Below are 10,347 nucleotides of genomic sequence, written 5' to 3'. Positions count from 1 at the left end.
GCCCATCACACCGGCCGTCATGTCCTCCTCCTCGATCGCCGCCTCCACCACGCGGATCCGGCCTCAATCGCATCCCCCTCGACTGTCTCTTCCAGCGCACGTCTAGGTGCATGGAGCCCGGATGCCCTCCCTAGACTGCCATCAAGATCAGCACCACAGATGCGTGGCTCGAGGCATGGGGGCCTGAATCCGGGCATAGGTGTCCGAGATTTGGGCATGGTCGCCCGGATCCGATCTCCTCGCTTGATCTTCCTTTTTTCCCGATTTTGACAAAGACTCGATTCATACGGAACCAGCTTCTAAGGTAATGCAGATGGATCGATCTGTTTTGAGCAATTTTCGATGATCATACTCAGCAAAGATGTTTCTCTGTGATTGCATTTGGTAATCCCCGCAGATCCAGTTGAAGTTGCTTGCTGAAGAAATGCAGGCAATAAACAAATTTACGTTTCTTAACTGAAACCTCGTGGTTCCCTTAGCTATCAGATCTGGAGTTGATCAGATGGATCTTTCTCAAACCAAATATGTCTGTAGCTTTCAGATTGGTGGCTCTCTTCAGACATTTATATTTTTAAGACGTTTCCATGATTTGAGGCTATACCACACAGCCTTTATATAGATTTATTTTTACAAAGTATGGACCTTTTAAGTGAGAAAAAAAAATGTTGTTTTCCAGATTATATGGAGCCTGATTGGTAGTAAACACATGTATTTCATTGTTTATTTTCAGATATCTCTTTCTACATACCTGCGGTCCACACTCCCTCCCGCACCCGGCCACCCTCCTCTCTCTCCTCCTGCTCACATCTCTCCTCCACATACGACGCCCATCACACCGGCCGTCATGTCCTCCTCCTCGATCGCCGCCTCCACCACGCGGATCCGGCCTCAATCGCATCCCCCTCGACTGTCTCTTCCAGCGCACGTCTAGGTGCATGGAGCCCGGATGCCCTCCCTAGACTGCCATCAAGATCAGCACCACAGATGCGTGGCTCGAGGCATGGGGGCCTGAATCCGGGCATAGGTGTCCGAGATTTGGGCATGGTCGCCCGGATCCGATCTCCTCGCTTGATCTTCCTTTTTTCCCGATTTTGACAAAGACTCGATTCATACGGAACCAGCTTCTAAGGTAATGCAGATGGATTGATCTGTTTTGAGCAATTTTCGATGATCATACTCAGCAAAGATGTTTCTCTGTGATTGCATTTGGTAATCCCCGCAGATCCAGTTGAAGTTGCTTGCTGAAGAAATGCAGGCAATAAACAAATTTACGTTTCTTAACTGAAACCTCGTGGTTCCCTTAGCTATCAGATCTGGAGTTGATCAGATGGATCTTTCTCAAACCAAATATGTCTGTAGCTTTCAGATTGGTGGCTCTCTTCAGACATTTATATTTTTAAGACGTTTCCATGATTTGAGGCTATACCACACAGCCTTTATATAGATTTATTTTTACAAAGTATGGACCTTTTAAGTGAGAAAAAAAAAATGTTGTTTTCCAGATTATATGGAGCCTGATTGGTAGTAAACACATGTATTTCATTGTTTATTTTCAGATATCTCTTTCTACATTCGCCTGCTCCCCTTGCTTTGATAGCAGAACAATTGCAAGCCCAATAGGTGCTAATACATTGTTCGATATTCAGGTTATCAATTGCTTCAGTGGTCTCTACGTATTTCAATAGTTGGACGCTTGGGCCACAGTTTTACGATCCTTTTACAACCATTTCTTCTGATTTTGGTTGTTAAACAAATGTAATATTTTTGTATGACATCTCTCATCTATGATGCTGCTATCAAGGGCCGCTGCACTGTTTGCACTGAGTCTCTGCTTCAAAAAAATTCTTTGTCCAGGTTGAATTTGGTATATTGGAGTTCAATCGGTCCATTTTCCCATATGTGCCAAAACCACATTAATTTGTAGTAAGAAGTATGATCTGCTGTGGGCTACCTAGCTTCACAATTTGCTTCTAAAAATGTACTGTACCATGTCACCATATCATGATCCCCAGTGTTCCAGACCAAAAGGCACAAAAAGCTTTAAGAATAGCAAATCTCTCGCCCAGGTCTCTCCTTTGTTTGGAGTTTGTGTGTTTGGATTATTTAGCTGTTGCTTTTGGTTGTTATAATAAGGGTTTATTCCTTTTGATGTAGGTTGCTGGACTATGCTGCTGTTGCCATGAGTGATCGGCGTGCAAATGGTCATCGCAGTGTCACTCCTTCTGCTCCATGATATTTGCCTTCGCTTTGGCGGCGCATCGACGGCTTGGTGAATTCGTGTTACGGTGATTCCACACCAGCTGTTGTTGATCCTTTTTTTCGTGTCATCTGTTGATCATGTTGGGGTGTCTTCTGCTGTTAATTCTTCTACAGATATTGATGCTCGAAGGTAGGGTTCCCCAGTGATATTACCTACTTAGCTCATTCCAATGAAGTCCATGATTTTTTTATCTGACCTGCAACATCATAATTACGCACTACTCTTGTGGTGGTGAAGTTACTCTTCGAATTTCTCTAAATACGCTCTTAGAAGATGGTTAGAATTGTATTCTCAAATTTCGGTAAGAACTCTCACTTTTTATTTTTGTTTTGGGTGATAGAATTAATAAACTTTCAGATTCGTGCAGTAATGTATTCTTGGGTCTTAGTTACATTTTACCTATTATTTCTATTGAAAATACGAGATTGCATGTCAAACATGCTAGGTGAGTTCATTTGCATTATTTTTTTTAGCTCTCTGGCTCTAATTTCTCATATGTAGCAATAATTTTTTTTTGATATATAAGACGAGGCATGCTCTTGCTTTTCAGGTTTTCAATGTATTATCCAACCAACATCAGATACTTTGCGGAGCTCCAAGAGACGGTTCCCGTCCTGCACTACAATTGTTTATCGCATATAGCAAACATAATTTATGGTTGCCAGTGAATCCAGATAACTCTGCTTTGCCATATTAATTTTACACTCCACAATTATTTGGTTATTTGAACTACGGATTTGAAGGGCAAATTTCTGTAGCAACTTCATTTAATTCAAATAAAGGGCTTATCAAAACAAGCAGTTAAATCACACAAGGTTAACCTTAACGCTTGACAGTAGCATCTCTCTTGAGGCGTGTCAAGAAAGGGCTTAAAGATGCTTGTAATAGTTATTTTGGATACGTGGATCTGGTCCTTGCGACATTGTATTTTTTAATTTGCACCTCCAATTTATAATATTGCTGTTTTAATTTTCAGATCTTCGCAAAGACGATATATACATGTGAGTTTTGTTTTATCCTCAACAGACTAGCAACATCGCTGTTTGGCAACATGCCACTACTGGCTAATTTGAAATATGGCTTCAGAATTTAGACAATTAGAAGCAAAAGGTATGTTGCAGTACCGGATATCATGCTCAATCTCTACTGCATTCTGTTATCATGTGCTGGTGTTTTTCATAGCAATAAGGTTTGATATTATTATCTCTGGAGTACAACTATAGTTTAGATCGCGTTACTACTACGATATGTATGATTTCTGTTACATGCTAATTCTCTGTAGTGGCATATTCAATAGTTTCTTTTCTCTGCTTTGCGTTGGTCTATGTAGAAGCCTATCACTTATCTTATCTATCTATGTAAAACTTCTTATCGTTGTAACAAGCTCACTTAATAACATGCCATGGTCTATCTGTATTTTTTTTGCTTTGCATTTTCAAATTCTAGCTTATTCATATGAGCACACAAAACAAAACTCAGCAACATCAAATTAAGAACATCACAATTACATTTTTCAACTCAACAAGATGAATTCATAGCTGATTGATACAATCAGCTATAACATGCAAAGGAAATTTCGCATTTAGGAACTCAGGAAAGAGAAGCATACCAGCTGGTAGCAGATCAGCTCGATTCCCCATCTCCAGCTCCCCTTCTTCGGGAACTCACTACTTGGCAGCAAACCATTTCACCGGAGATGGCCAGCTTCTCCTACTGTCGTATACTCCTCCACCACCATCGCTAGCACTGCCACTCTCACTTCTGCTGCTGCCTTTGCCTTGCGGATGGCGCCATGGAGTACCTCCTCCCCTCAACCTTCAACTATACCGCCGCTCGCTTTCCGGGATCGCTCCTCCGCCGTCCCGTCCCTAATCAGCTCGTCGAGTCTCACCAAGAAAAAGATCGATTACAGCAGTACAGACGGGACTATGGCTGGCTCCCGTAGTCAGTCCCCCGAGACCACATCTGGCTCGAGTTCACCGACGTCAAAGTGACAGAAAGTGGCGGAGAACAAGGCGGCGGCATGATACCAGGCCGGTGCCGGCGGACGACAGTAATCTGATCCTCCCAATCAGGTGCAGGTAGTTATATAGTCCTCCTGAGTTGGTGCCAATCAAAGTGGCGAGAGGAGAAGAGACCGCCACGTCACACTTCAGGGCAGGGCAAAAAAAATCATTTTCATGCGCTTGCTACTCGAGTTTCATGGTGCGCGAGAGCACATGAATTACCTGTGGCCACATGTCACCCGCTTGCCGTTGCCACCATGGCCGAGCTCGGCTCTGGCATGAGTGGGGCGACGCATCGACAGCCATACACGTGGAACTTGCAATAGGTCTCGATGCCGCCCCTATCGCCGCAGGCCCGGAACCGTGAAGGCACTGTTCAAGTAGATCTCGTCGTAGAGCCGGCCGCTGGACCTGAATTTTTGGGTCTATTTTTTCTACTGTGGAAGAACTGCGCACGACCGCTGAAGTAGCTACCTCTAATTCAATTATGGTATCCGCTGTAGCAGCTACCTCTAATTCAACTATTGAATTTGTTCTGCTAATGAATGTTGTGTTGTTCATAGTTCTCCAGTAGGTAGTGAAAGGTGAAGTTGGCCAGCCACCGTGGGAGTCTCCCGGTTAGCCTGTTGGAGTAGCGGTTGAGGATGGAAAACCAGTCGCCCACATTGTCTGATGTGTCAGCGGGATCTCTCCAGAGTGGTCATTGTTGCCGAGGTGCTGTAGCGGGATGCAGCATGGAGATTTTGGCGGAGACTTCTGTTTGCAACGTGTGACGGAAAAAGAAAAGAAGAGGAATAGACACATCGAGCCTTGCCTGTGGGCATCCTCTACCTAGATGAAGCTGGTGTAACTTGAACAGATTGCTTATGCGATGCCTGAGGATATGGAAAAGATATGTGGTGGAGAAAAAGAAGAGTGCTTGTACTTCTTCTTGATCTTTTTTCCCTTCCGGTGAAATAACCATGGCATGCTTCTACGTGATTTTCACTGAAATATTTAAAACGCAGTGCTCAGCAATGCATATCTGGTTGTTTGATATTAGAATTCAGGTGTTTGACAAATTATTTATTTTCGCATCTAGAGTGATGTTGTATAGCTTGATGTAGGGGTACGTACTTGGCAGGTTTACTGAGATTTCCTAATTAGCAATCAATATAGCTAGCTCGCTGCTTTGTATAAGCTGGTTCTATTTAAATACTAATATTTTAATGTGGTGGAATTAAAATGCAGTCAACATTGCTATTTAAATATTTGTTATAAATTTGTACTATGTGAATATTTAACAATTTGAACTATTTTTGATTTAACTCGCACTTAAATTTATGTTCAAATTCATATTGTTGATAAGTAGTTGTTGAAAATTGGACATTGACTGAAAACTGGATCCGGACCATTTGGGAGGTTGACAAATAGGATGTGTCCTTAGGTGTATTATATTCACCATCCAAAAAGTCATGTTGTTTATCAGTCTTTCAGGCAAGTCAAATTTGTGTACCTCTTTATTTTATTGAAGTCTCTATTCAAATCTTGTTCGCAAATTTATATGAGCATCTTAGCAATTTGATTCTAGAAGCATTTGTGTAGCTCAAGATAAAGTATACTATATGTGGCTTCACAAGATTGTAACCATTTCCTTGCCCTACCCGTTTTCTTAACATATAGGTTAGGGGATCAGCTGGAGTACCAAAATTATGGGAGAAATATTGTTGGAAGATGCTCAGATAGTGTATATTTCAATTGTTCAATGCTATTCTTTATTTTATATTATATTTTATTGACTAGCATAATGTTATGGTTTGGGAAGTTTAATTTATCTATCTTACATTCTTACTATTATGGTAGTGTAAATAATTGATGTATAATTAATTTGATGCACGAGTTCAAGAAATATCGAAGCTACTTTGCTTCATAAGATGCATGCATGCACGTGGATCTTTCCTACACATGTATGGAAATGATGAAATGTTTTAGTTCAATAAAGTGATGAACTATTTAATTTCTTTATGTCCCGTGGCAACGCACGGGCAAATGTCCTAGTTCAAATTAAAGTTTACAACTCAAACATCACTCTAGTTCGATACGTTCATCGACCAGCGAAACAAAAAAAAAAAGCAAATAGCATCTACGCATTCATATCTTATTAGAAAGCCACTAGCCGCCCCGGCGGAATATGATGGGCGGCTGCAAAGATGTGGACACCATCACTAGTTAACTACAAAATACCACATCATCTGTTTTATTGGATGTGAATACTGTAAGGTGTGTGCTGAGTTGGTATTTCAGATGATTACTCTGTTCATCTGCTTGACAATTTGCAAATAAGCAGGCAAGAAAAGCTTGTTTTTAAGAACAAGCTCCTTAACTCACACGCCGAATTGATCGTTCTATTTGAGCTACTTAATCGGTTGACTGTATTTTACAATATGTCTCAATTCTATCTAGATTTGCATGCATCTAGATCCATTTTAGTGTATAGATACATATAAATCTAGGCGAAGTTGAGTCATCTTTTTAGGACATTCCGACTTGATATTTCTGCAAAAGAAAACATATCAAATTGATGGAAGAAGAAAGGAGGGAACTCCAACCATCTTACTTAGAGGAAAATAGAGAAAAAAAAGATAAATTCATGATGCTACAAGAAACATAAATAAATGTGCATTCGTACCACTATACGGCAACAAATACATGATGCTTTGGAGTCTCACTTAATGAAGAAACATGATACGTCGGGCAGGCTGTCTCTAGCCCAATCTGCTTGGCCCACGGGAGACTAGGATAACACGGTCTAAGACTAATCATAGTGGGTAGTTACATATATGTGATATCATGCATGTTATATTTATTAGATTGTAGACTCATCTTGTCTTGAGAAGTGTGATGTTATGGTAACATAGCTAGTTACCACCCCACTCTCTTTCTTCATTTATTGCCATGTCATGTCACCAAAATGTCTTGGGGTGTGTGATGTTACTACCTATGTTACTCCCACTATGAGCAGTCTAAGGTACAGGTTGGCTCAGGGACAGAGATTTGGTGCCCCTGCTATTTTAGAAAAAATAAAAATTACATTTATGTGTTTCAAAAAAATTAGGAAAAAATTATGGTGTAGCCAATGAATTATCCTATAAACGTGTAAATTTTCAATTTTAAATACAAAAAATTCTGGGCTACACAAAAATAACAAACGTGTGGGTCTGGGGTATGCGTATTTCAAATCTCCAAATTTTAACATATTTTGTCTTTTTTATGTAGTCTACAATATAAAGAATTTATATTAAAATTTTACACGCTTGTAGGTTACGTCATTTATTATGTCTAGATTTATTTTCAGATTTTTTTGAAACAAATATGTATGATTTTTGAATTTTTTAAACAACAGGAGCACTGGTGCCCATGAGCCAAATACACTTTTCGTTGGCTCAGTCCATACCTAATTGGAAATTTCCATTTCCTTTGTGTACGTCTTCCTTACCACGCTACTGCATACTTTTGGGCTGCTCCATGGACTTTAAACCGTGCAACCAAATATTCTTAGCTAAAATCTTTTGTTAACCTAAATAACGTTTTACGAGCAACCAAACAGCACGTCAAATGTAGCTTAAATCTCGTTTTAGACAGGCTAACATCCAAATAGTCTGCCCTAAGAGGCCCTAGACTGGACCCAGACAACCAAACGCGCTGATATCTATGGCGGAGGGAGAACTTCTCGTGGTTACCCACCATTGAGCCTGTATATTTACATCACCAAAAATCGTCCAAGATACCGATTTATCATGAATCGGGTGGTAATCGGTAAGATTTTGGTATATCGGCTGATTTATCGTCGGTACCGATATTTTGGCCATTTTCGGTCTGGTAGCCGGTATTTCTCCCGATTTTCAGTCCGAGAGCCGATATTTCGGTAGTTTTTCAATGAAATTTCGCTGAAATTCGGTCTGGTGGTCGATATTTTCGTCCTATAGTCTTGTAGAACAATGCATTATCTCAAATTTTCCATTTTTACCGATTCAAATGTTGTTCAATGCTTCAATATTATTTTTGTGCAACTTATTATAGAAAATTTATTGCCAAAAATTAAAATTTATCAAAAAATAAGACGATAATGGTCTACCGATAAATTTAATTAATCGGCCGATAAGGGATTAATCTCCATTTTGAGACCGATCGAGAAGTTAACGATTAACGATTTCTTGAACATTGATTTACATCAAATCCAATTTGTTCGTATGCTATCATTTATTTTAAAATCTAGAAATAGGAAAAAAGGACAACAGTTGTGCGTGGCAGCTTGGGACGCAAACACATCTAAAAGTTGTCACGTGGCAATGGTCCAGCTGGCCATCATCATCCACCATCGGTCAGAAAAATTGATGTATGACAGTTCATCTGCTTCATGTTCTAATATATGAAACTAGAATCCGAACATTTGTTGCTTATAAATTCCCGGCAACAGAGCTTGTTCGTAAGCACCAGCCCCTAAATTCACCAGCGGAATTGATGGCTTCATTTAGCTCCTTAATTGCTTGACCTTATTTTACAAATATATAGTACTTACAATAGTTTGCAACACCACCAAAGGTACTATAAGCAGACACAACCTGTTGCCCTAAAAAAAGGAACTTGATGGAAGGAGAGGGGGAGAACTAATAGAGCATGTCTAACATGCCCCTTATAACCCGCCCACCCCGTAAAATTCCGGCGGGATACGGGGCAGCTGTGGTTTGGGCCGTCTAGCAGGCCCTGTATTCGGGCCGGCACGTTTCGGCGGAATACGGGGCCCAGGAAATCCGCTCCGCCGCCCCCTACTTATACCAGGCGAAGGTGCGAATGAGGGGTTAACCCCTCACTCGCAACCCTAGCTCAGCCGCCGCCTCCCCAGTTAGCTCCGGCGAGAAATCCCGCCCACCCCAGCTCCGCATTTCGACCGCCGTTCGGCATGTACGCATGCGGCCGCAGTACCGCCTCGCCGGCGAGCGGATCGAAGCGATCCCGCTCACCGGACACCGTCGAGGAGGCGTGGCGGCGGCAATGCAAGCGCTCCGCCGTCGGGAGTCGCCGTGCGGCTTGCCGGTACGCCGGCGCGCTGTACATGCCGTCGTCGCTCTGTGAGTTCGCCGCGGGCGGGCGGTGGTACAAAGAAGACCCGCCGCTCAGGCCGATGAGCGGCGGCGCCTTCGAGAAGTGGCGCGCCGAGTGGGAGCGAGCGCGCGGCGAAGGCGGCATGGGCGGCGCGCATCGGCAGCACCAGCGCCGGAGGAAGCGGAGGCGATCCGCGTGCCGGCGAGGAGGAAGCGGAGGAGGCAGAGGAGGAGGCGGCGTTCCTGCAGGCGGTGGCCGCATCCGAGGCGGAGGCCGCCGAGAAGGCTCGAGCGGAGGCAGAGGAGGAGGCGGCGGTCATCGCTGCCGTGGCGGAATTCGAGGCGCAGGAGGTTGCCGCCAGGGGGTCGTTCGTGCCATTCGTCATCCTCGACGATTAGATAGGATCGCACTGTAGAATCCGCTATTTATGTATGATCCAGCGTATGATCAATGAAGATGAACTATGGTTTTAATTTTCCCGGGGTTTTAATTTAAAAAAATATGGGGCGAAATACGGGGTCTGCTAGACGGAACGGTTCAGCTAGACGCACTTTTCTGATACGGGGCGAAAAACTCGCGTTATACGGGGCAGAGAAATAAGGGGCCTGTTAGACATGCTCTTACACTCTTACTCCAACGAAAATCAGGCTGACCTCGAGAAAAGAAAGGTAAATTCATCATGGTTTACGAAAAATGACTAAATATGCATTCCACGCATTATCAGTGGAATTTATATAACTTTCAATAGGACGAGCGCTTCGCATACCGGGGTTCAACAAGGTCATTCAAACCGCTTGGAATGAGCCTGCTTTCCTGTTGAGCCCTGTCGAATCCTCTACCACAAGCTAAAGCACACCAAGACACCTTTTACAGTACACACCAAGATACATACGGCTAGGCCGCCCCCAACCCTAACCTCTCCCGCACCCCACCCTCCGCCGCCGCCGGTAGCGCCGCCGGGGCAAAGTCCCTCGGGGCGTGGCGGCGGCGGGGGCCCTT

General features: G+C 43.1%; 1 long non-coding RNA gene across 6 annotated transcripts; it reads left to right on the top strand.

Annotated features, from left to right (window-relative positions):
* The first annotated feature begins 754 nt into the window (after positions 1-754).
* LOC127332039 (uncharacterized) lies at positions 755-5,272 on the top strand. 6 transcript variants are annotated; one of them, XR_011751579.1, is made up of 3 exons: positions 755-1,129; positions 1,223-2,066; positions 2,155-5,272. It is a non-coding gene; the product is annotated as an uncharacterized lncRNA (long non-coding RNA). The 6 variants fall into 6 exon arrangements; XR_011751578.1 differs by having other exon boundaries at positions 755-2,066; positions 2,155-3,370; positions 4,830-5,272; XR_007870160.2 differs by lacking the exon at positions 1,223-2,066.
* Positions 5,273-10,347: the final 5,075 nt, after the last annotated feature.

This window comes from Lolium perenne, chromosome 2 (assembly GCF_019359855.2).
Source record: "Lolium perenne isolate Kyuss_39 chromosome 2, Kyuss_2.0, whole genome shotgun sequence".
In the NCBI taxonomy this organism is placed as follows: domain Eukaryota; kingdom Viridiplantae; phylum Streptophyta; class Magnoliopsida; order Poales; family Poaceae; genus Lolium; species Lolium perenne.
The sequence above is the reverse complement of the archived record's forward strand: the minus strand, read 5'-3'. Positions and strand labels throughout refer to the sequence as shown.